General features: G+C 41.9%; 1 protein-coding gene across 2 annotated transcripts in view; it reads left to right on the top strand.

Moving 5' to 3' along the window:
• Positions 1-27,248, top strand: part of GGCT (gamma-glutamylcyclotransferase) — a 73,100-nt gene that overhangs the window by 20,696 nt on the left and 25,156 nt on the right. For both annotated transcript variants that reach the window (XM_089917575.1, XM_089917576.1), the window contains exon 2: positions 24,816-25,011. The gene's annotated coding sequence lies outside the window, so the exon portion shown is untranslated. The remainder of the gene's footprint in view (positions 1-24,815; positions 25,012-27,248) is intronic.

Consider the following 27,248-nt stretch of genomic DNA (forward strand, 5'->3'; position numbering starts at 1 on the left):
TTTTTGTTATGACTGCCCTCTATGTCCTTACATTTTCCGCAGTGTTTTTCCTTCCTTGGGCTAATTTCTGTTTTCTTTTCTTTTTCCACTTTTTTTTTTCCTGAGCTCATGTTTCTCCTCCAGATGTCTCACCATCTTTTCCCTGTACTCTGTCTTCTTAGAGGCAACCATTTCATTAAGTTTTTTAAAATGCCTGGCAGTTGTTGGGTTACAGCTCTTGTCTGCTCTAAGGCAGTGTTTCTGGTGAGGATTCTGCATTTGCCACTTGCTTTTCCTATCCCTTTCCTCTGCTTGGAGAGATCCTTTGCAGCTTCCTTTTTGCTGATTCATCTTTGAACGAGTAGAGTTTTTCCCAGACCAGCTCTTTGCTGAAGCATCATAAGGGAGGGGTCAGGGCAACGGTCCCTGTTAGCTGGAATTTTCCTTATGATCCAGGGTTTTAGATGTGAGTTTGATCGGCCTTTACTTCTCAGCTCAGGCGTGTCAGGGCAAGTTTGGCAACCCAGAGATACTTGGCCTCTGTCAAGGAGACTTGCATGATTTGACTTTCACTTATTTATTCCTTTGTTGCCTAAATGCTGAGAGAGGACATTTATGTCCTAGTGCCTGGGGGCAGAGACAGAGGGTGGAAAGACAGTGTCTGCACTTCAGCCTCACAAGGACCAGGTTTGAGCCGTCTGCAGAGAGGACCCTCCAGGCAGCAGAAGACAGAGCTGTTTTGTCAGGGGGCCACATGCCCAGGTGAGATGCAAGAGCATGGCAGAGGGGGCAAGAGCTTCTTCACATTCCTGCCAAGATCGGGGGCTCAGGTGCAGGGGCCAAAGGGAACACAGCCCTGCTTTGGCATCATGTCAACTGAAATCTTAGGTCACTGGGGACAGAAACCAGCCTGACCAACGTGTGCAAGCACCCAACTTTCCTTTCTCCCTCCACCTTCCACGTGGTCTTGATGCAGCCGTCAGTGACAGGGCCACCATCGCCACATCTTGTCACATCTCAACACCCCTCACCACCTCCACCTGGGCCCTGGACCCAAGCCTGGCTTAGAATATTGTAAGACCCAGTTAGGAGTCTAAGTGTTTGGACATCTTAATCGAAGAAGTATCTAATGTAGATCGTGGGGTCAAAAGAGGGATTGAATATCGAGACTCTGAAGAGATGGGGCGCTGCTGTAGAGTTTCCATGTCTCTCAGAGGCCCTGCTGCAGGTGGCTCAGTGATAATCATCTTTGGACTCCCCATCAGATTCAAATTCCCTGGAAAGAGAGAAGCTAAGGTTTATCAACAATGTGTGGAAAGAACTAAAATGTATCAGCTGCCAAAGCCTGATGTCATCTATTTTACTCTTGCTTCACTAGAAGAAACGCTGGTGCAGCATTGTGCCGGAACCTGTCCTCTCTAGAGAGATCCTGACGGTTCCACTCATGCAAAGTGAAGATCAAAGGAGCCAAAGGAGAGCAACAGCCAAGCTTTATCATCAATAATCCTTCACGCTTTACCCTATAGGTAAAAGACAACCACCCTCTTCACCATGGATTTCAAGTTAAAATATGATACGTTTCTCGAAAAGTCTATTTCCTTTTAAAATCTTTTTGCATAATCTAGGTTACCCTGGCCCTGATGTCTTTTTTTAAAATTTCATTTTATTTACTTATTTTTAATACAGCAAGTTCTTATTAGTTATCTATTTTATACATATTAGTGTATACATGTCAATCCCAATCTCCCAATTCATCCCACTACCACCACCCACCCCATCACTTTCCCCCCTTGGTGTCCATACGTTTGTTCTCTACGTCTCTGTCTCTATTTCTGCTTTGCAAACTGGTTCATCTGTACCATTTTTCTAGATTCCATATCTATGCATTAATACACGATATTTGTTTTTCTCTTTCTGACTCACTTCACTCTGTATGACAGTCTCTAGATCCATCCACGTCTCTACAAATGACCCAATTTCATTCCATTCTATGGCTGAGTAATAGTCCATTGTATATTTGTACCACATCTGCTTTATCCATTCATCTGTCGATGGACACTTAGGTTGCTTCCATGACCTGGCTATTGTAAATAGTGCTGCAATGAACATTAGGGTGCATGCATCTTTTCGAATTATGGTTTTCTCTGGGTATATGCCCAGTAGTGGAATTGCTGGGTCATATGGTAATTCTATCTTTAGTTTTTTAAGGAACCTCCATACTGTTCTCCATAGTGGCTGTATCAATTTACATTCCCACCAACAGGGCAAGAGGGCTCCCTTTTCTCCACACCCTCTCCAGCATTTGTTGTTTGTATATTTTCCGATGATGCCCATTCTAACTGGTGTGACGTGATACCTCATTGCACTTTTGATTTGCATTTCTCTAATAATTAGTGATGTTGAGCAGCTTTTCATGTGCTTCTTGGCCATCTGTATGTCTTCTTTGGAGAGATGTCTCTTTAGGTCTTCTGCCCATTTTTTGATTGGATTGTTTGTTTTTTTAAATATTGAGCTGCATGAGCTGTTTATATATTTTGGAGATTAATCCTTTGTCCGTTGATTCGTTTGCAAATATTTTCTCCCATTCAGAGGGCTGTCTTTTCGTCTTGTTTATAGTTTCCTTTGCTGTGCAAAAGCTTTTAAGTTTCATTACATCCCATTTGTTTATTGTTGTTTTTATTTCCATTACTCGAGGAGGTAGCTCAAAAAAGATCTTGCTGTGATTTATGTCAAAGAGTGTTCTTCCTATGTTTTCCTCTAAGAGTTTTATAGTGTCCAGTCTTACATTTAGGTCTCTAATCCACTTTGAGTTTCTTTTTGTGTATGGTGTTAGGAAGTGTTCTAATTTCATTCTTTAACAAGTAGCTGTCCAGTTTTCCCAGCACCACTTATTGAAGACACTGTCTTTTCTCCATTGTATGTCCTTGCCTCCTTTGTCATAGGTTAGTTGACCATATGTGCATGGGTTTATCTCTGGGCTTTCTATCCTGTTCCATTGATCTATATTTCTGTTTTTGTGCTGGTACCATATTGTCCTGATTACTGTAGCTTTGTAGTATAGTCTGAAGTCAGGAAGTCTGATTCCTCCAGCTCCATTTTTTTCCCTCAAGACTGATTTGGCTATTCGGGGTCTTTTGTGTCTCCATACAAATTTTAAGATTTTTTTGTTCTAGTTCTGTAAAAAAATGCCATGGGTAATTTGATAGGGATTGCATTGAATCTGTAGGTTGCTTTGGGTAGTATAGTCATTTTCACATTATTGATTCTTCCAATCCAAGAACACGGTGTATCTCTCCATCTGTTTGTGTCAGCTTTGATTTCTTTCATCAGAGTCTTGTAGTTTTCTGCATACAGGTCTTTTACCTCCTCAAGTAGGTTTATTCCTAGATATTTTATTCTTTTTGTTGCAATGGTAAATGGAAGTGTTTCCTTAATTTCTCTTTCTGATTTTCGTTGTTGGTGTATAGGAATGCCAGAGATTTTTGTGCATTAATTTTGTATCCTGAAACCTTACCAAATTCATTGATTAGTTCTAGTAGTTTTCTGGTGGCATCTTTAGGATTTTCTATGTATAGTATCATGGCATCGACAAACAGTTACAGTTTTACTTCTTCTTTTCCAATTTGTATTCCTTTTACTTCTGTTTCTTCTCTGATTGCCATGGCTAGGACTTCCAAAACTACGTTGCCTAAGAGTGGCGAGAGTGGACATCCTTGTCTTGGTCCTGATCTTAGTGGAAATGCTTTCAGTTTTTCACCATTGAGCATGATGCTTACTGTGGGTTTGTCATATATGGCCTTTATTATGTTGAGGTAGGTTCCCTCTATGCCCATTTTCTAGAGGGTTTTTATCATAAATGGGTGTTGAATTTTGTCAAAAGCTTTTTCTGCATCTATTGAGATGATCATCTGGTTTCTATTCCTTAATTTGTTAATATGGTGTATCACATTGATTGATTTGTGTATATTGAAGAATCTTTGCATCCCTGGGATAAATCCCACTTGATCATGGTGTATGATCCTTTCAATGTGCTGTTGGATTCTGTTTGTTAGTATTTTGTTGAGGATTTTTTACATCTATATTCATCAGTGATATTGGTTTGTAATTTTCTTTATTTGTAGTATCTCTGTGTGGTTTTGGTATCAGGGTGATGGTGGCCTAGTAGAATGAGTTTGGGAGTGTTTCTTCCTCTGCAATTTTTTGGTAGAGTTTGAGAAGGATGGGTGTTAGCTCTTCTCTAAATGTTCGATAGAATTCACCTATGAAGCCATGTGGTCCTGGGCTTTTGTTTGTTGGAAAATTTTTAATCACAGTTTCAATTTAATTACTTGTGATTGGTCTGTTCATATTTTCTATTTCTTCCTGGTTCATTCTTGGAAGGTTATACCTTTCTAAGAATTTGTGCATTCCTTCCGGGTTGTCCATTTTATTGGCATAGAGTTGCTTGTAGTAGTCTCTTATGATGCTTTGTATTTCTGTGGTGTCCATTGTAACTTCTCCTTTTTCATTTCTAATTTTATTGATTTCCAACCTCTCCCTCTTTTTCTTAATGAGTCTGGCTAAAGGTTTATCAATTTTGTTTATCTTCTCAAAGAACCAGCTTTTAGTTTTATTGATCTTTGCTATTGTTTTCTTTTATTCTATTTCATTTATTTCTGCTCTGATCTTGATGATTTCTTTCCTTCTACTAACTTTGGGTTTTGTTTGTTCTTCTCTCTCTAGTTCCTTTAGATGTAAGGTTAGATTGTTTACTTGAAATTTTTCTTGTTTCTTGAGGTAGGATTATATTACTATAAACTTCCCTCCTAGAACTGCTTTTGCTGCATCCCATAGGTTTTGGATCGTCGTGTTTTCGTTGTCATTTGTCTGTAGGTATTTTTTGATTTCCTCTTTGACTTCTTCAGTGATCTCCTGGTTATTTAGTAATGTATTGTTTAGCCTCCATGTGTTTGTGTTTTTTACGTTTTTTTCCCTGTAATTGATTTCTAATCTCACAGCCTTGTGGTAAGAAAAGTTGCTTGACATGATTTCAATTTTCTTAAATTTACTGAGGCTTGATTTGTGACCCAAGATGAGATCTATCCTGGAGAATGTTCCGTGTGCACTTGAGAAGAAAGTGTAATCTGCTGTTTTCGGATGGAATGTCCTATAAATATCAATGAAATCTATCTGGTCTATTGTGTCATTTAAAGCTTGTGTTTCCTTATTAATTTTCTGTCTGGATGATCTTTCCATTGGTGTAAGTGGGGTGTTAAAGTGCCCCCTCTATTATTGTGTTACTGTCCATTTCCTCTTTTATAGCTGTTAGCGTTTGCCTTATGTATTGAGGTGCTCCTATGTTGGGTGCATATATATTTATAATTGTTATATCTTTGTCTTGGGTTGATCCCTTGATCATTATGTAGTGTCCTTCTTGTCTCTTGTAGCATTCTTTATTTTAAAGTCTATTTTATCTGATATGAGTATTGCTGCCACAGTTTTCTTTTGATTTCCATTTGCATGGAATATCTTTTTCCATCCCCTCACTTTCAGTCTGTATGTGTCCCTAGGTCTGAAGTGGGTCTCTTGTAGACAGCATATATATGGGTCTTTTTTATGTATCCATTCAGTGAGCCTGTGTCTTTTGGTTAGAGCATTTAATCCAGTCACATTTAAGGTAATTATCGATATGTATGTTCCTATTACCATTTTCTTAATTGTTTTGGATTTGTTTTTGTAGGTCCTTTTCTCCTCTTGTGTTTCCCACTTAAAGAATTTGTTGTAGAGCTGGTTTGGTGGTGCTGAATTCTCTTAGCTTTTGCTTGTCTGTAAAGCTTTTGATTTCTCCATGGAATCTGAATGAGACACTTGCCGGGTAGAGTAATCTTGGTTGTAGGTTCTTCCCTTTTATCACTTTAAATATATCATGCCACTCCCTTCTGGCTTGTACAGTTTCTGCTGAGAAATCAGCTGTTAACCTTATGGGAGTTCCCTTGTATGTTATTTGTCATTTTTCCCTTGCTGCTTTCAATAATTTTTCTTTGTCTTTAACTTTTGCCTATTTGATTACTATGTGTCTCGGCGTGTTTCTCCTTGGGTTTATCCTGTATGGGACTCTCTGCGCTTCCTGGACTTGGGTGGCTATTTCCTTTCCCATGTTAGGGAAGTTTTTGACTAAAATCTCTTCAAATATTTTCTCGGGTCCTTTCTCTCTCTCTTCTCCTTCTGGGACCCCTGTAATGTGAACATTGGTGCGTTTAATGTTGTCCCAGAGGTCTCTTAGGCTGTCTTCATTTCTTTTCATTCTTTTTTCTTTATTCTGTTCTGTGACAGTGAATTCCACCATTCTGTCTTCCAGGTCACTTATCCGTTCTTCTGCCTCAGTTATTCTGCTATTGATTCCTTCTAGTGTATTTTTCATTTCAGTTATTGTATCGTTCATCACTGTTTGTTTGTTCTTTAATTCTTCTATGTATTTGTTCTTTAATTCTTCTAGGTTTTTGTTAAACATTTCTTGCATCTTCTCGATCTTTGCCTCCATTCTTTTTCCTAGGATCATCTTCACTATCATTATTCTGAATTCTTTTTCTGGAAGGTTGCCTATCTCCACTTCATTTAGTTGTTTTTCTGGGGTTTTGTCTTGTTCCTTCATGTGGTACCTAGTCCTCTGCCTTTTCATTTTGTCTGTCTTTCTGTGAATGTGGATTTCCTTCCACAGGCTGCAGAATTGTAGTTCTTCTTGCTTCTGCTGTCTGCCCTCTGGTGGATGAGGCTATCTAAGAGGCTTGTGCAAGCTTCCTGATGGGAAGGACTGGTGGTGGGTAGAAGTGGGTGTTGCTCTTGTGGGCAGAGCTCAGTTACACTTTAATCCGCTTGTCTGCTGATGGTTGGGGCTGGGTTCCCTCCCTGTTGGTTGTTTAGCCTGAGATGACCCAGCACTTGAGCCTCCCTGGCTCTTTGGTGGGGCTAATGGCAGACTCTGGGTGGGCTCACGCCAAGGAGTGAGTTCTTCCCAGAAGTTCTGCTGCCAGTGTCCTTGTCCCCATGGTGAGCCACAGCCACCCCCTGCCTGTGCAGGAGACCCTCCAACACTAGCAGGTATGTCTGGTTCAGTCTCCTATGGGGTCACCACTCCTTCCCCTGGGTCCCGATATGCACACTACTTTGTGTGTGCCCTCCAAGAGTGAAATGTCTGTTTCCCCCAGTCCTGTCAAAGTCCTGCAATGAAATCCCACTAGGCTTCAAAATCTGATTCTCTAGGAATTCCTCCTCCCATTGCTGGACCCCCTGGTTGGGAAGCCTGACATGGGGCTCAGAACCTTCACTACAGTTGGTGGACTTCTGTGGTATAAGTGTTTTCTAGTTTGTGAGTCACCCACACAGTGGTTATGGGATTTGATTTTATTGTGATTGCGCCCCTCCTACCATCTCACTGTGGCTTCTCCTTTGTCTTTGGATGTGGGGTATCTTTTTTGGTGAGTTCCAGTATCTTCCTGTCGATGATTGTTCAGCAGTTAGTTGTGATTCTTGTGCTCTCGCAAGAAGGAAACAGCCCTTGTGTCTTTGTTTAGCTACTAAAAAGATTGATCCCAACTCAGTGACCCCATCCATATCCCTTCCTGGTAAGAGTTGTGTGGAGCTCAGGTGAAAGGCTTTCTGAAAACTCACCTGAAACCAACTCAACAGTCTAAGAGGAATTTTGATGGGGAGAATTTGGAGAGGACTCAATTAAATTCGTAAAAGGATTCGAAATTGGACCTAAATAAAAAAAAGAATTCACGAAGAAGGAAAAGATGTCCAGTTACACTGAGAAATTAAAATCTGAAGCAATTACCATGGAGATTTTGTTCAGGAAATGAGTATTGACTACCTACTGGGCATCAAATGATATATTTAATGTTAAAGATACCGAAGTAGATAAGACATAGGCCCAGCCCTCCAGAGCTCATTGAGCAGTGGAGAAAGTATTTCAATGTTTCAGTGGAATCATCAGGAACTGGAGTTAACAATCTATCGTATTTTAATTGCCTTTTTTTCCTGATTATAAAAACAATACATGCCTAGTGAAAAGAATTTGGAAAACAAAGAAGAAATTAAAAATCCGCTCTGATCCCACCACCAGAAATAACCCCTGTTAATAATTTATATCTTTTTTGTAGGTATATATGTTTATAATAAGTGCTAACACTGATCAATGCATTCCATGGGCCAGGGACTATGATAGAGTCTCACTTAATCTGCACGTCAGCATGTTGAAGTGGGTACCATCATTGTCCCCATTTTACAGATGAGAACACAGAGGTTTTGAGATTAATTTGCTCAAAATCTCATAGTTAGGGATGGGAAGAGGTAGGACTCATTTGAGATCTGTCTTATTCCCAAGCTCTCAACCAGCCCAGGGACTGGAAGGACCCAGCAGCAAAGACTTCACTATTAGAGGGGCAAGGCTATTCTGAATACAGCCCTATGGCTGTGACTTAGATTTGGCTTTCAGGGGACTAATGTCTGATTTGTATGGAGAGACAGGGGCTGAGAAAGCTATATCCTCTAAAAACAAAAAGAAAACAAAAAAACTTGGTCTCTTTTTATTCTTTAACATCTTTATTGGAGTGTAATTGCTTTACAATGGTGTAAGACTTGGTCTCCTTGGGAACTCTTTAAAAGTAATGCAAAGGGGAGAAAGGAATTCTTTGTCATAATCTGGGAGGAGGAGCAGGGTGAATTGAAGGCTGTCCCTGCTAGTGTAGTGCTGCCACCTGGTGGAGAAAGTGGTGTAGGACACTGTGTCCCGCAAAACCAGCCCTGAGAGACAAACATTTCCAGGGATGGAGAAGAAGTATTTGGAGAGAAATTTGCAAGAAGTGGGAAGCTTTGCACTAACAGGTAGGGACAAGAGTTGTAACTGCTACCGTGACCCCGTAACTCTCACCACATCCTGACCAGGCTTGGAAAAACAGATTATGCATATTTCCCTGTACTAATTAAATTAAAATGTTTTTTCCCTATACTTTATTGTAATGAAATTATCTTTGACGTTCACACACCTTAAATGCTTAGTAGATGACAACAAATGTTATACGAGGTCATTATCAGGAGCCATTTGATTGGCAGCTAACATCAAGAACAGGGCACAAAGTAAGTGATCAAAAAGTGCTATCCACGGGGCTTCCCTGGTGGCGCAGTGGTTGGGAATCCTCCTACCAATGCAGGGGACAACGGGTTCGAGCCCTGGCCCGGGAAGATCCCACATGCCTCGGAGCAACAAAGCCCATGCGCCACAACACTGAGCCCGCGTGCCACAACTACTGAAGCCCACGCGCCTAGAGCCCGTGCCCCTAGAGCCCGTGCTGCACAATAAGAGAAGACACCGCAATGAGAAGCCCGTGCACCGCAACGAGGAGTGGCCCCCGCTCACCGCAACTAGAGAAAGCCCGCATGCAGCAACGAAGACCCAACGCAGCCAAAAATAAAATAAATAACTTTTTTTTTTTAAAGTGCTATCCGTTGGGTTTGTTCGTCTCACTCTTTGCCTAGGATAGGAGATCTTAGTCATCCTGGTACTAATGACAGCAAAAGCCCCCCTGCCATTGGACCCATGTATACTGACTACTTGACTCAATTCTCCTTATTATTCCCTTTTCTAACACAAAAACTTAGAGAATCGTGATCATTGTTTTATATCTCTATTAATTAGATAAAAATAAGTTTAAAATAAAGAGATGTATGTCCAAAATTATAAAGTTTTTGGTATCTGGATCTCTGTCAAAGATAGATGAAAAGTCCAGTCCAGGATGTCTGTGGAAGGAGATACATGCTATAGAACACAATCTCAAGTTCAGGGCTGGGCTTCAAGGAGTCTATATGCCCCGTGAAATATTAGGCAAGATGGGATTTGTCAGAAAATGCGTGCTTTTTTTCCCTGGGGAGAAGTTTGAGGGTTTTCATCTGCTTCTGAAAATGATACCTACCCAAAGGTTCGCAATCGTTGCCTGGAACCCTTCAGAGGGTCCTTCTAATTATGGGATGCTCCAATGATCCACACCACATGCACTATTAGTATGAATTATTGTTAAAATAATTAGCATTAAAATTGATTTGAAATAACTTACTTTTAAATAAACATTTTGATTTACACGGCTTTGCCTGAGGAATCCAACAAGTGATGAAGGGTCAGCCCGGAGACGGGTCAGACAGACTTTTATCCTTTCAGCCTTGATACCTCCAGACAGAACTAAAGATCATCAGAAGTTGTGTGAGAATCATATCATCAGAGGCTGTGTCAGAGGCCCTGGGCGACAATAAGGGGGTCCTACGTTCTGAGCCTGGCTCTGCTCATAAAATCTTGGTGACTTTGGGTGCTTAATTCCCCTGGTCCTCATTTTTTTTTTTTGCGGTACGCGGGCCTCTCACTGTTGTGGCCTCTCCCGTTGCGGAGCACAGGCTCCGGACGCGCAGGCTCAGCGGCCATGGCTCACGGGCCCAGCCGCTCCGCGGCATGTGGGATCTTCCCGGACCGGGGCACGAACCCGTGTCCCCTGCATCGGCAGGCGGACTCTCAACCACTGCGCCACCAGGGGAGCCCCTCATTTTTAAAAAATAAATCTTTATAGGAGTATAATTGCTTCACAATACTGTGTTAGTTCCTGTAGCACAAAAAAGCGAATCAGCCATATGCATATTCATGTCCCCATATCCCCTCCCTCTTGAGCCTCCCTTCCATCCTCCGTATCCCACCCCCCTAGGTCATCGCAAAGCACTGAGCCGATCTCCCTGTGCTATGCGGCTGCTTCCCACTAGCTATCTATTTTACATTTGGTAGTGTATATATCTCCATGCCACTCTCTCACTTCGTCCCAGCTTACCCTTCCCCTTCCCCGTGTCCTCAGGTCCATTCTCTGCGTCTGCGTCTTTATTCCTGTCCTGCTCCTAGGATCTTCAGAACCACTTTTTTTTTTTTTTTAAGATTCCATATATATGTGTTAGTATACGGTATTTGTTTTTCTCTTTCTGACTTACTTTACTCTGTATGACAGACTCTAGGTCCATCCACCTCACTACAAATAACTCAATTTCATTTCTTTTTATGGCTGAGTAATATTCCATTGTATATATGTGCCACATCTGCTTTATCCATTAATCTGTTGATGGACACTTAGGTTGCTTCCATGTCCTGGCTATTATAAATACAGCTGCAATGAACATTGTGGTACATGTCTCTTTTTGAATTATGCTTTTCTCAGGGTATATGACCAGTAGTGAGATTGCTGGGTCATATGGTAGTTCTATTTGTAGTTTTTTAATGAACCTCCATACTGTTGTCCATAGTGGTTGTATCAATTTACATTCTCACCAACAGTGCAGGAGGGTTCCCTTTTCACCACACCCTTTCCAGCATTTATTGTTTCTAGATTTTTTGATAATGGCCATTCTGACTGGTGTGAAGTGATACCTCATTGTAGTTTTGATTTGCATTTCTCTAATAATTAGTGACGTTGAGCAGCTTTTCATGTGCCTCTTGGCCATCTGTATGTCTTCCTTGGTGAAATGTCTATTTAGGTCTTCCACCCATTTTTTAACTGGATTGTTTTTTTGATATTGAGCTCCATGAGCTGTTTGTATATTTTGGAGACTAATCCTTTGTCTGTTGTTTCATTTGCAAATATTTTCTCCCATTCTGAAGGTTATCTTTTGGTCTTGTTTATGGTTTCCTTTGCTGTGCAAAAGCTTTTAAGTCCCATTTGTTTATTTTTGTTTTTATTTCCATTACTCTAGGAGGTGGGTCAAAAAAAGATCTTGCTGTGGTTTATGTCAAAGAGTGTTTTTCTTATGTTTTCCTCTAAGAGTTTTATAGTGTCTGGTATTACATTTAAGTCTTTAATCCATTTGGAGTTTATTGTTGTGCATGATGTTAGGGAGCGTTCTAATTTCATTCTTTTACATGTAGCTATCCAGTTTTCCCAGCACCATTTATCGAAAAGACTGTCTTTTCTCCATTATATGTTCTTGCCTCCTTTGTCATAAATTAGGTGCGCCTTTGTGTGGGTTTATCTCTGGTCATTCTATCCTGTACCATTGATCTATATTTTTGTTTTTGTGCCAGTACCCTACTGTCTTGATTACTGTAGCTTTGTGGTATAGTTTGAAGTCAGGGAGCCTGATTCCTCCAAATCCGTTTTTCTTTCTCAAGATTGCTTTGGCTATTTGGGGTCTTTTGTGTTTCCAAACAAATTGTAAAATTTTTTGTTCTAATTCTGTGAAGAATGCCATTGACAGTTTGATAGAGATTGCATTGAATCTGTAGATTGTTTTGGGTAGTATAATCACTTTCACAATATTGATTCTTCCAATCCAAGAACATGGTATATGTCTCCATCTGTTTATGTCATCTTTGATTGTTTTCTGAGTACAAGTCTTTCACCTCCTTAGGCAGGTTTATTCTTAGGTATTTTATTCTTTTTATTGCAATGGTAAATGGAAGTGTTTCCTTAATTTCTCTTTCTGATTTTCGTTGTTGGTGTATAGGAATGCCAGAGATTTTTGTGCATTAATTTTGTATCCTGAAACCTTACCAAATTCATTGATTAGTTCTAGTAGTTTTCTGGTGGCATCTTTAGGATTTTCTATGTATAGTATCATGTCATTGACAAACAGTGACAGTTTTACGTCTTCTTTTCCAGTTTGTATTCCTTTTATTTATTTTTCTTCTCTGATTGCCATGGCTAGGACTTCCAAAACTACGTTGCCTAAGAGTGGCGAGAGTGGACATCCTTGTCTTGGTCCTGATCTTAGTGGAAATGCTTTCAGTTTTTCACCATTGAGCATGATGCTTACTGTGGGTTTGTCATATATGGCCTTTATTATGTTGAGGTAGGTTCCCTCTATGCCCATTTTCTAGAGGGTTTTTATCATAAATGGGTGTTGAATTTTGTCAAAAGCTTTTTCTGCATCTATTGAGATGATCATCTGGTTTCTATTCCTTAATTTGTTAATATGGTGTATCACATTGATTGATTTGTGTATATTGAAGAATCTTTGCATCCCTGGGATAAATCCCACTTAATCATGGTGTATGATCCTTTTAATGTGCTGTTGGATTCTGTTTGCCAGTATTTTGTTCAGGATTTTTGCATCTATGCTCATCAGTGATATTGGTCTATAATTTTCTTTTTTTGTAACATCTTTTCCTGGTTTTTGTATCAGGGTGATGATGGCTTCATAGAATGAATTTGGGAGTGTTTCTCCCTCTGCAATTTTTTGGAAGAGTTTAAGAAGGATCAGTGTTAGCTCTTCTCTAAATGTTTGATAGAATTTGCCTGTGAAGCCATCTGGTCCTGGACTTTTGTTTGTTGGAAGATTTTTTTTTTTTTTTTGTGGTACACGGGCCTCTCACTGTTGTGGCCTCTCCTGCTGTGGAGCACAGGCTCCGGACGGGCAGGCTCAGTGGCCATGGCTCACGGGCCCAGCCGCTCCGCGGCATGCAGGATCCTCCCGGACCGGGGCACAAACCCACGTCCCCTGCATTGGCAGGGGGACTCCCAACCAGTGAGCCACCTGGGAAGCCCTGTTGGAAGATTTTTAATTAAAATTTCAATTTCATTACTTGTGATAGGTCTGTTTATATTTTCTAATTCTTCCTGGTTCAGTCTTGGAAAATTGTACCTTTCCAAGAATTTGTCCATTTCTTCGTGGTTGTTAATTTTATTGGCATATAGTTGTTTGTAGTAGTCTCTTATAATCCTTCGTATTTCTGCGGTGTCAGTTGTGATTTCTCCTTTCTCATTTCTATTTTATTGATTTCCGTCCTCTCCCTTTTTTTCTTGATGAGTCTGGCTAAGGGTTTATCAATTTTGTTTATCTTCTCAAAGAACCAGCTTTTAGTTTTATTGATCTTTGCTATTGTTTTCTTCATTTCTATTTCATTTATTTCTGCTCTGATCTTGATGATTTCTTTCCTTCTACTGACTTTGGGTTTTCTTTGTTCTTCTTTCTCTAGTTGTTTTAAGTGTAGGGTTAGATTGTTTATTTGAGATTTTTCTTGTTTCTTGAGGTAGGATTGTACTGCTATAAACTTCCCTCTTAGAACTGCTTTTGTTGCATCCCATAGGTTTTGGATCATCGTGTTTTCATTGTCATTTGTTTCTATGTGTTTTTTTAATATCTTCTTTGATTTGTTCATTGATCTCTTGGTTATTTAGTAGCGCACTGTTTAGCCTCCATGTATTTGTGTTTTTTATAGTTTTTTTCCTGTAATTGATTTCCAGTCTTATAGCGTTGTAGTCAGAAAAGATGCTTGATATGATTTCAATTTTCTTAAATTTTCTGAGGCTTGAATTGTGACCCAAGATGTGATCTATCCTGGAGAATGTTCCATGTGCATTTGAGAAGAAAATGTATTCTGCCACTTTTGGGTGGAATATTCTATGAATATCTATTAGATCTATGTGGTCTCTTGTGTCATTTAAAGCTTGTGTTTCCTTATTTATTTTCTGTTTGGACGATCTGTCCATTGGTGTAAGTGGGGTGTTAAAGTCCTACTATTATTGTGTTACTGTCAGTTTCTCCTTTCATGGTTGTTAGCATTTGCTTATGTATTGAGGTGCTCCTATGTTGGGTACATAAACATTATAATTGTTATATCTTCTTGGATTGATCTCTTGATCATTATGTAGTGTCCCTCCTTATCTCTTGTAACAGTCTTTATGTTAAAGTCTATTTTTTCTGATACGAGTATTGTTACTCCAGCTTTCTTCTGATTTCCATCTGCATGGAATATCTTTTTCCATCCCCTCACTTTCAGTCTGTATGTGTCCCTAGGTCTGAAGTGGGTCTCTTGTAGACAGCATATATATGGGTCTTGTTTTTGTATCCATTTAGCCAGTCTGTGTCTTTTGGTTGGGACATTTAATCCATTTACATTCAAGGTTATTATCAATACGTATGTTCCCATTACCATTTTCTTAATTGTTTTGGGTTTGTTTTTGTGGGTTTTTTTCTTCTCTTGTGTTTCCTGCTTAGAGAAGTTCCTTTAGCATTTGTTGTATAGCTGGTTTGGTGGTGCTGAATTCTCTTAGCTTTTGCTTGTCTGAAAAGCTTTTGACTTCACCATTGAATCTGAATGAGATCCTTGCTGAGCAGAGTAATCTTGGTTGTAGGTCTTTCTCTTTAATCACTTTAAGTATATCCTGCCACTCCCTTCTGACCTGCAGAGTTTCTGCTGAAAAATAAGCTGATAAGCTTATGGGGATTCCTTTGTATATTATTTTTTGTTTTTCCCTTGATGCTTTTAGTATTTTTTCTTTGAATTTAATTTTTGTTAGTTTGATTAATATGTGTCTTGTTGTGTTGTTCCTAGTGTTTATCCTGTATGGGACTCTCTGTGCTTCCTGGACTTGGGCGACTATTTCCTTTCCCATATTAGGGAAGTTTTCAACTGTAATCTCTTCAAATATTTTCTCAGACCCTTTCTTTTTCTCGGACCCCTATAATTCAAATGTTGGTGCATTTAGTGTTGTCCCAGAGGTCTCTGAGATTGTCTTCAATTCTTCTCATTCTTTTCTCTTTATTCTGCTCCTTGGCAGTTATTTCCACCATTTTGTCTTCCAGCTCACTTATTTGTTCTTCTGCCTCTGTTATTCTGTTATTGATTCCTTCTAGTGTATTTTTCATTTCAGTTATTGTGTTGTTCATCTCTGTTTGTTTATTCTTTAGTTCTTCTAGATCTTTTTAAACATTTCTTGTATTTTCTCAGTCCGTGCCTCCATTCTATTTCCAAGATTCTGGATCATCTTTACTATCATTACTCTGAATTCTTTTTCAGGTAGACTGCCTATTTCCTCTTCATTTATTTGTTCTTGTAGGTTTTTACTGTGCTCCTTCATCTGTGACATATTTTTTTGTCATCCCCCTTTTTTTTTTTATGAGTGGGATTGTGTTCCTGTCTTACTGGTTGTTTGGCCTGAGGCTTCCAACACTGGAGTTTGTAGGCTATTGGGTAGAGCTTGGTCTTGGAGCTGAGAGGAGGAACTCCGTGAAACCTCACTCCGGTGAATACTCCCTGGGGTCTGAGATTCTCTGTTAGTCCAGTGGTTCGGACTCGGAGCTCCCACCGCAGGAGCTTTGGCCCAACCCTGGGCTCATGAACCAAGATCCTGCAAGCCGCCTGGGGTGGCAAAAAAAAAAAAAACAATATCAAAGTAAGGAATAAAATTAGACTAGGGAACCAGCAGATATGTTAAGAAGAATATAAAAATAAAAATATAGATGAATCAACAACCGGAAGGTACATCAGTACCACAATAGTAAAAAAGAGGAGGAGGAAAAAGGAAGAAAAAGAAGGGGTGGGGGGTGGGGAGGCCTTGGCTATGGAGGGCGGGAGCTAAGAAAGGGTGAGGTTTGGGTGGTGAATGGGGCCAATGCTCAGGACCCACAGGGCTGGAAAAGGCCCTGGAGGCTGCAGACGGTGGGGCTTAGGCTCAAGGAACAGAACGGGCCCAGGCGTGCCCCCGACCCCTGGTCTCAGAGGGCAGGGGACCTCACCTGGGAGCCCAGCAGGCTTCCCGGGCTCGAGTGGGCAGGGCAAATGCCCTTCTCTCTTTTCCTTCTCCTCCGGTCTGGGAGGCCCCTCCCGCCTGCCTCTCCTGATCTCCCCAGCCTCCCTCCTATGCCCCCAAGGACCCACATGGTCTGGAGGGAGTTTTGGAGGGCAGGGAAGCAGCCTGGGAGATCAGCAGGCGCCCCATGCCCAAGCGGGCAGGGCAGTCGCCCTCCACGCCTCTCCCGCTCCTCCAGGATGGCTCCTCCCACCTGCCTCTCCTGATCTCCCCGGCCTCCCTCCTATGCCCCCAGGACCCATGCGGCCTGGATGGGGCTTTGGAGGGCGGGGTACTGGCCTGGGAGCTCAGCAGGCTCCCTGGCCGCAGTGGGCCAGGCAATCGCCCTCCGCTTCTCTCCCGCTCTTCCTGGAGAGTCCCTCCTGCCTGCCTCTCCTGATCTCCCCGGCCTCAGGGGCGACAATCCTGTCTGGCCTCCACTTCTCCTCCCCCCCCTCAGTCCCGCTACGTCCTACCAGTTCACTCTGAGGTTCCTTGGGCATCAGAGACCCCGCCCAGTGGCCGGCAGGAGCCCTAGTTGTGGGGAGACGCTAACTCGGTGTCTTCCCCCACCACCATCTTGACTCTGCCTCCGTCATTTTTTTTTACTTGAATTGTAAAAGCATAAAGATCAGAGTCCACTCTGTGTCCCATTGTCCCTGCGTGGCCCAGCCCACGTTTATTTACCAAACATTTTCTTTTGCATCTTCATATGGAGTGCGTTCCTCCTTTCTGAAGTTCTAAACCACTCCCCGCCAACATCTCCTTTTGTCTTTAACCACAGGTGGTATTTAAGGCGAGGGTTTTGGCCATCTTGGAGAGTTAGTTTTCCTGAGTCTCTCCCATGTGTATGTTGGGGAGGGGGAAATTTCTCCCTCTACCCCTCTTTGAGTTCTTGTGGCTGGACTAATAACAAAATTGATGCAAGACAGATTAACAGGAGAAAAAACAACAAATTTTAATTCGTGCACACAGAGGTCTCGTGGAAATGGGACCTAAGAAGTGGCCGAAGCAGGCAGCTTTTATACTTTTTAGACAAAGAGACAATAAATTTGTGAGGAATTGACAGGACAAAGAAACTTGGGTTTTGGGTGCCCGATTAGTGAAGAATCAAAACAGAATGTGGGCTTGGGGTAGTAAATTAAAGAAGTAAGAAGGTTTGTTTCCAGAGGCTTCTAGGCCTGTAATTCCCCCACCTCTGGGGATAAGGGTGTCCTTCTACCTCCAGATGCAGGGGTGCACCTTTCACATGGGAGATTTATTCCCTGCTTTCAGGGAGACAGAAAGGAGGGTCAGAGTGTCCCTCTTGTAATGGCTGTTTCTTAAGTAACTTTAATTCAAAATAATCAGTATGTCATTGCTGCATATTTTGGGGTGAGCTTCCCTGGGCCCCAACATATAGATGTTATTAAACTTCTGTTTGATTTTCTCCTGTTAATCTGTCACATGTCAATTTAATTCTTAGACCATCCAGAAGAACCTAAAAGGATTGACGACAATTTCTTCCTCCCTGACAGTGGCAACAACATAAAAAACTCCTTGATATCTCTGTTTTATAAATTCACTAGTCTCTTTCATAGTATGCTAAATACGTGAATTAAAACCGCAATGACGTATGACCATACCCTTCCCAGAATGGCTAAAATTAGGACAGCTGATAATATCAAGTATTAATGAGAGTGTGGCGCAAACAGAACTTTCAGATATTGCTGGTGGGAGTGTAAGTTGGTACAGTCATTTTGGAACATTGGCAGCATCTTCTATGTCTACCCTACGACCCAGCAGTTCCACTCCTGGGCATATCCCCAAGAGAAATGAGTGCTTATGTTCACCAAACGATGCACTGGAAAATGTTCATAGCAGCTTTATGCATGATAGTCCCCAATCTGTTAACAACCCAAACGTCTATTAAGAGTAGGATGGATAAATAAATTGTGACATATTTGTAAATGAAATTCCACACAGCAATGAAAAACACACACTCCTGCTTCATGCACTAACATGGCTGAATCTCACAGACGTAATATTGAGCAAGAGAAGCCAGACCCGGAAGAGTACATAGGGTGTGATTTCATTGACGTGGAGTTCAAGAATAAGCAAAATTAATCTCTAGTGAAAGAAGGCAAAATAGCGTTTGCCCTTGTGGGGGCAGGCTCACTGGGAGGGGTGTAAGAGAGCCTCCTGGGGCGCTGGAAATTTTGTTACCTTCTGAGTGGTGGTTACGCAGGTGTACACATATGTAAAAATGTGTTCACCTGCATCCAGTTTTATGCACTTTGTGTAATTTATTAATCCGCAAAAAAGTGAAAAGAAAATAATGTCTGAAATCCATCAGGCTAACGGGTAGTGATGGCTCTGTGTCCCGGAAATGTCAATCACAGTTTGGTCTTGTGCTTCCTCCTAGATGGCACTGCCCTGCCTGTAGTCCCCTGCCCAGGGGACCTCGAGGCGCTGCTCTGGGTGGGGTTGGAGGGGGGGGGCAGCCACTGCACCAGGTCGGCCAGGACCTGAGATGGAGGCTGACCAGGTGCCCTCTGCCGGCATTGGGGCTGCAGATTTGGGGGCAGCAAGGAGAGAGCAGAGTCAGAAGCAGCAGAGATGAGAGTGTGAGAGAGGCTCAGGGGAGGGGGTGGCTGGAGTAGCTGTCTCTCAACATGCGTGGCTCTTAACAGCTTTCCTGATCCAGGTCTTTTCCAGATGTAGTCTTAGAGCATCTGCGCATGGCAAACTGACCTTCAGTGATTTTTGCAACCTTGTCAAGGTGGGGGCAACTATATCAGTTCGAATCTAGCAGGAAAAGGTGACTCACTCAAACAAGGTAATTGAGGAGAGTTTAATGAAAGGACACTTATACAGATGTGAATAGGTTCAGGGGATGGCCTCCCTCTACCTGAATCCCACACAGGTGTCCCCTTTTCTATAAGCTCATGCCCCAGCCCTCTCCCTACTCCATTCCAGTCCAAGTGGCCCATCTTTAGTCCCTCTAGGGGTGAAGGTGTGGGCTATGCCAGTGGTTCTTAGTCCCAGCTAGCCATAAACTCACCTGGGGAAGCTTTAAAGTACATCAGTGCCTGGGCCCCACCCCCAGAAGTTCTAATTTAATGGGTCTCAAGTAGAGCCTGGGCATTGTGCCATGTAAAAGCTCTCAGGTGACTCTAACAAGCCCAGATCAATTCTTTCAGACTCTCTGGGGCCTAGGATCTGGGCATAGCTGCTCTTTCAAATTTCCTCAGTGCAGCCAGAGCTGAGAAGCTCTGTTCTGTTTTCTTTCAAAATCTATTGTTTGGCATAAACTTGCGGATCTGTTCTCCTCAGGCTTTCCTTTAAAGTGTATTTCAGAAGTAAAACAATACAATAAGTTTAAAAACTGAACATTGATTATTTTCACCCTAATAACACTGCTTGAGGTACTATCAGTATCTCTGGCCAGAGTCAAGAACAAAGGAATAAAGAAAATAACATCCATATTCATAACAGCATTATTCACGATAGCCAAAAGGCTGAAACGACCCTAGTGTCCATTGACAGATGAATGGATAAACCAAATGTGGTAAATACATACAATGGACTATTTTTCATCCTTAAAAAGGAAGGAAATTCTGACACGTGCTACAACATGGATGAACCTCTAGGACATGATGCTGAGTGAAATAAGCCAGTCTCAAAAAGACAAATACTGTTTGACACTCCACTTATATGTGGTACTTAGGGTAGTCAAAATCACAGGGACAGAAAGTAGAAGGGTGGTTGCCAGGGGCAGGGGTGGGGGGAATGGGGAGTCATTTAACCCTGGGTACCGGGTTTCAGTTTTTCAGGATGAAAAGAGCTCTACTCCTAGAAAAGAACATAGGCAAAACATTCTCTGACATAAATCGTACAGTTACGATTACGACATAAATGTTTTCTTAGGTCAGTCTCCCAAGGCAATAGCAATAAAAACAAAAATAAATGGGACCTAATCAAACTTACAACCTTTTGCATGGCAAAGGAAACCATAAAATAATGAAAAAACAACCTACAGAATGGGAGAAAATATTTGCAAATGATGTGACAGACGAGGGCTTCATCTCCAAAATATACAAACAGCTCATGCAACTCAACAACAAACAAACAAATCGAAAAATGGGCAGAAGACCTAAACAGACATTTCTCCAAAGAAGATATACAGATGGCCAGTAGGCACATGAAAAGATGCTCAACATCACTAATTATTAGAGAAATGCACATCAAAACTATAATGAGGTACCACCTCACACCAGTCAGAATGGCCATCATTAAAAAGTCTACAAATAACAAAAACTAGAGAGGGTGTGGAGAAAAGGGAACCCTCCTACACTGTTGGTGGGAATGTAAATTGGTGCAGCCACTATGGAAAACAGTGTGGAGGTTCCTCAGAAAACTAAAAATAGAGTTACCATATGATCCAGCAATCCCACTGGATTGTTCCCCTATGTTCGTAGCAGTGCTATTCACAATAGCCAAAATACGGGAACAACCCAAATGTCCATTGACAGATGAGTAGATAAAGAGGTGGTACATATATGCAGTGGAAAACTACTCAGCCATAGAAAAGAATGAAATAGTGCCATTTGCAGCAACATGGATGGACCTAGAGATTATCATACTAAGTAAGTCAGAAAGAGAAAGACAAATACCATATGATATCACTTATAGGTGGAATCTAAAATATGGCACAAATGAACCTATCTATGAAACAGAAACAGACTCAGAGACATAGAGAACAGACTTATGGTTGTCAAGGGGGAGGAGTTTGGGGGAGGGAAGGACCGGGAATTTGGGATTAGCAGATATAAACTATTATATATAAGATGGATAAACAACAATAGTACAGGGAACTCTATTCAATATCCTGTGATAAACCATAATGGAAAAGAATATTAAAAAAGAATGTCTAAAAAAAAGATGAAAAGAGTTCTAGACATTGTTTGCACAACGATGTGAATGTATTTAACACCACTGAACTGTACGCTTAAAATGGTTAAGATGGAAATTTTATGTGTATTTTACCACATTTAAAAAAAAAATTTAAAGCAGGAATATTTAGTTCATTTAAATTGTATGTTCAGGGCTTCCCTGTTGGCGCAGTGGTTGGGAGTCCGCCTGCCGATGCAGGGGACACGGGTTCGTGCCCCGGTCTGGGAGGATCCCACGTGCCGCGGAGCGGCTGGGCCCGTAAGCCATGGCCGCTGACCCTGCGCATCCGGAGCCTGTGCTTCGCGACGGGAGGGGCCGCAGCAGTGAGAGGCCCGAGCACCGAAAAAAAAAAAAAGTATGTTCATACACAAGGTTGACAAGAAAAACTCCCCTTCGTCTTCCTCACACCCCAGTCCCTGGGGTTTGCTCTGGATACAGGGAGAGCAAATCTTATCAACTGCCTTTCTTAATCCAGCCTGGTAGGAAGACACAGCTGAGCCTCAGAATATAAACTAGAAATGAAAAACAACTGAGAAATCTCCTTCTAATTCTCCGCGTCTTTTAGTGAGGACGCCCAGAGTGAGGGGCCTCGGCTTTTGGGAGGGGGAAACAGCAGGACACCGTTGTGGGCAAGAGGACCCAGGGCAGGTTGGGCCGTGGAGGAGGGGCGGTGCAAGTAAAACTTCCCTGCGAGGTCATATAGAAGGAAGAGGACATTCTTTTCCAATCATGCTGCTGTAGGAAAATATTCTTCTTCCTTGATGTGGCTCCCCAGTGTACTGTCTCTGAGCATTGTTTATCATGCGAGCTGTGGGCTTCCGTCCAAAAGTCACCCTCAGGGGCCGGAAGATTATAGGCAACAGGAGGAGCTGTGACCTCACCTTGCCCTGGGTAGGGGGCCAATGCCTACCCCATGCTCCTCTGTTGGAGCTCCTTGGTGATATGATTCTAAACTAGACTCATACTTGGGGAAAGGGATTCCTGTGGATTATCACGCTCCACTGTGCTGTTCAGGGTGGTGGAACAGATACCAGGGCAAGATCAGCCTGTGTATTCTTCCCTACACAGCCTAGGGAATTGACGAGGTGGTTCAATCTGAGAAAAAAGTGAGGCGAAAGCTGGTTATCCCATGAGAGAACACTTATAAATCATTTACCACTTTCCCCACTTTGATTCTGGGAATAATATTTAGCATCTGGTTTTAAAAACCCTTTTCTACTGTGGAAAGAAATACCAACCAATTGAGATCAAGCAAAAGCTGTTTATTCAGGGCTTGCTATAGCAAGAGTCAGCCAACATCACTTAGGTTTTGGCAGACACCCAAAGGCAGGCAGAGGAGTGGGAAAGCTTTGTACTGGACAAAGAGGAAGCCTGCAGGTGTGCCCTGATTGGAGGCTGTTGACATGGGAAGCTGCAGGCAGGCTAACCAGAAGCATGGCATCCTATGTGATTGGTCAGGGGAGCATATTTGCTTTCTCCAGTTGATCCCAAGTTGGAAGCTGCAACAAAAATTAGGGAGGCTATCAGATATTAATAAAGTCCTGGCCATTTGGGACTGATTGTTACAGGAGTTATTGTCTCACTTCCTGGACTAGTTGTTAGAGATAGAAGTCTGACTTGCAAATAGTAGGTTGGCTTCCTGGGCTGGTTGCTCCAGACTGTGGGTCAGAGTTCTGTTCTATATATGGTCTGGCCATTGTCCATTTGTATATTCAGTCTCTCACTACCAGACTGTAAAGAAAAATATGTTGCCTGCTATTCCAGTTCTACAAGGATAAAGCCATTAGCCACTGGAGTTGCCCACTGACAGTGCACCTGAGGGGAATTCACTGTGAACTTCCCTCCAACTGCTTTTGCTGCATCCCACAGATTTTGTATGGTTGTGTTTTCATTGTCATTTGTCTCAAGGTATTTTTTAATTATCTTTTTGATTTCCTCATTGACCCATTTTTTTTTTTAGTAGCATGTTGTTTAGTCTCCATGTAATAGTTTTTTTCTCATTTCTTTTTCTGTGGTTGATTTCTCGTTTCATGTTGTTGTGGTCAGAGAAGATGCTTGAAATAATTTCCATACTCTTAAATTTGTTGAGGTTTGTTTTGTGGTCAATCCTAGAGAATGTTTCATGTGCACTTGAAAAGAATGTATATTCTGGTGTTTTTTTGGATGTAATGTTCTGAAAATATCAATTAAGTCTAACTGTTCTATTGTATCATTTAGGATCTGTTGCCTTGTTGATTTTCTGTATAGAGGATGTGTCCATTGATGTGAGTGGGGTGTTAAAGTCTCCTTCTATTATTGTATTCCTGAGAGGAATTCAGGATGGAGAAAAACAGGAAGCATTCTGCATTCTGTGCTGGCCCCTAGATAGTTAAGATGCATCTCTAAGGACAAATTTCAAATGACCCTAGATTATTGCATATTCCCATATATAGAAAAGCACTAACATCATTAACTTGAGATGTCTGTTCTTTGTGATTTGCAGTAATCTTTTGATGTTCAACTACATGTTTTTTCCAGCCCAAAGAAATTCATATACGTCCTGGTTCCTCCCTTACTTCTTCAGAGCAGTTCCTCAGAGCTACCTGCGAGGCTGTCTCTGAGGCTATAGTCCTCCGTAAGGTCCCCAAATAAAACTTGACTCACAACTTTTATGCTGTGCGTCCTTATTTCAGTCAACAAAAGCTTGAGGTGTTTCGGCCCGAAAGTCTAGTGGTGGTGGAGCTGTAGGAGTGAAGCTTTCTTTGCTCCTTCCTCCACTCAGGCCAGTGTAGTCATAGAAATATCAGATCAAGGTGGGGACAGTGGTCCAGAAGTTCCAGGCTTTGCCACTAACCAAAGCTGAAAGTTTTGGGGACAATAAGGAAGCCCCTGCTGCAGTGTGGACAGACTCAGGAGTCTACGTGAGAGCAACCCTTCCCCAACAAGTGGAAGGTCGCCTTGACAGCCAAAGGAAGCACTCCTGTTATATTGTCTGTATAAGTGGAGGGAGTTCCCAGAGAGGGAAACCCTTTTATAAAATCCCTAATACCCCTGACTTTTAATGTCAGCAATAGAGTATGACACTGAAAGTTATTGAAATTGTCAACATTGGCTTGTGTCCAATTTGTAAACAGCTCCTCGGCTGCCCCTTCCCTACCATCACCTGGCCCCCATCGCTAACTGTAGAAATCTTTAGAATTTTCTCTAGGATTCATTTTCCCTTACCTGACCCCTGTAATATTTGCTTCATAATTCTCTTATGGCTTTTAGCTTGCTGTATAGTTTATGCTATTCATATTTACTTCTTTTAACCTCCGCCAGACTATAAACTCTTTTTTTTTTTTTCACCTGCAGTGTTAGTATAGACACTGAAAAACGCTCACTGATCAATGTCCCTGTGATGGATGACACATTCATTGACCAAATATGAATTGAGAAGATTCTCGGAGCCAAATCAGAAGATAGGCACTAGAGGGTACAGAGACAACACAGTCACTGCCCCTGGCCTCAGGGTGAGAGAAAAGCAGCCAAATAATTGCCATACGATGTGGTAAGTGCTAAGTAATGGAATGGAAGTAAGTACGAAGTGCTTTGGGAATACAAGTAAGGAAGTGACTTGCTTTGATGAGCAAATCAGGGGAGGCTTCACGGAAGAGGTAACATTTGAAGGCTGAGCGGAGGTTTTCCTTGCAGAGAAGGAGAGAGCATCCAGGTAGAGGGAACTGTGATAGAAAGAGGAGCTCAGGTGACGGCATCCAGGGAAGAGCAGGTGGGGCTGGAGTTCTGGTGGAGATGTAGCTGCCTGAGTTCATAGGGGCTAGATTGTGAAGAGCCTTGAATGCCATTTTTATAAGTCATTTGGATTTAATTCTACTGGCAATATAGAGTCCATCCAGGCTGCTAAACAGAGGGATGGCAAACATCTGTGTTTTGTTATGATAATTTTGGCACCCATGTGGCAGATGGATGGGGCACCCAGTTAAGAGGCTGCCGATGATAGGGACCTGAACTAGAGCAAGAAATAACTGAAATTCCCTTCTGCTCCTCTGGGGCAAACTGTTCTCCTTGGTAGTTTTCAGACAATCAACTTGCCCAAAGGCAAAATCCAAGGCTCAGTGTTTCACCTACTGTGTGATTTTTGCTTTCTCCCACTCTGTGTGTTTTCTTTTCACTTTCTTGATGATGCCCTTTGAAGCACAAAAGTTCTTAATTTTTTTTTTTTTTTTTTGCGGTACGTGGACCTCTCACTGTTGTGGCCTCTCCCGTTGCGGGGCACAGGCTCTGGACGCGCAGGCTCAGCGGCCATGGCTCACGGGCCCAGCTGCTCCGCGTCATGTGGGATCTTCCCAGACCAGGGCACGAACCCGTGTCCCCTGCATCGGCAGGCGGACTCTCAACCACTGCGCCACCAGGGAAGCCCAAAAGCTCTTAATTTTGATAAAGTTCAGTTTATCTACTTTTTTTCCTTTTCACTTGTGCTTTCAATGTCACATTTTAATAGGCTTTGTCTAACCCAAGGTAATGAAGACTCACCCCTATGTTTCTAAGAATTTTATAGTGTTAACCCTCATGTTTCGGTCTATGACCATTTTGAGGTAATTTTTGTATATGATATGAGAAGAATCCAACTACACTCTTTTGCATGTTGATACGTAGTTGTCCCAGCACCATTTGTTGAAAAGCCTGTTCTTTCCCCCCCGTGAATTACCTTTGTTGAAAATCAATTGACTATAAACACAAGGGTTTGCTTCTAGACTCTCAATTCATTGATCTGTATGTTTTTCTTTATGCCAGGACCACATTGTCTTGCTGCTTTGTAATAAGTTCTGAAATCAGAAAGTGTGAATCTCCCAATTGTGTTCTTTTCAAATTTATTTGGCTACTCACACCAGCATATCAGACGCCCCATCAGACAGCTTCTTTTGGTTGTTGTTAATTACCGGAGATTAACTAGCCACAGGAATTTGTTATTTGTGAACACCATAGGTTATATCTAACTCAGACACATCTGCTATCAGATGGGAGGGAAACGTTGGCAAAGAGAAAAGAAAAAAATTGAAACTTTTTTTATGACTTGAAAAATAAAGAACTCTAATTGTATAGCAATTGTATAAATGTATCTAAACATGTGTCTTGGGAATGCAGATGGAATAAGAATGATTGCTTCTGGCTTGTCCTTAGCTTCATGACATCCTAAGAAATTGAAATGGTTCTAAGTACAAGACTATTCCTCCATTCTCTAGTAAAAGAAATGGGGAAGTTCTACAGAAGAACATACAAATACAAATGAGCAATGTCAAGATATGAGGGAAGGCTTTGTGACCCAACAGCAAGGTGTCAATAAATCTGAAAGCTGAACCCCTAGCTCAACTTACAGATGGACTGAACAAGTATGGAAAAATAGCATATCATAAAGTAGAAGTTCAGCTCTATATCCCTCTATAATTACCTAGCTTTCCTGAGAGTTTGATAAGATTTTCTCATTGTATGGGTATGTAATGGTTAATTTTCTGTTGTCTTGGAGGGTGCTTTGGAATGAGATTAATATTTAAATCTGGACTGCCCGTCATAATGTGGGTAGGCCTCATCCGATCGGTTGAAGACCTGAATAGACCAAAAGACTGGCCTCCCTGAGCAAGAGGGAGTTTGCCAGCAGACTGTCTGCCGACTTCGTCTGTACCATCAGCTCTCCTGGGTTTCCAGCCCGCTGCCCCACACTGCAGATTGGTACTTGCAGCATCCATAATTGTGTGAGCCAGTTCCATATAATAAATCTCCGTATAGGTC

This window comes from Delphinapterus leucas, chromosome 9, assembly GCF_059928025.1.
Source record: "Delphinapterus leucas isolate spDelLeu-1000000601 "Yukka" chromosome 9, BTC_Dleu_Yukka2, whole genome shotgun sequence".
Classification (NCBI taxonomy): Eukaryota; Metazoa; Chordata; class Mammalia; order Artiodactyla; family Monodontidae; genus Delphinapterus; species Delphinapterus leucas.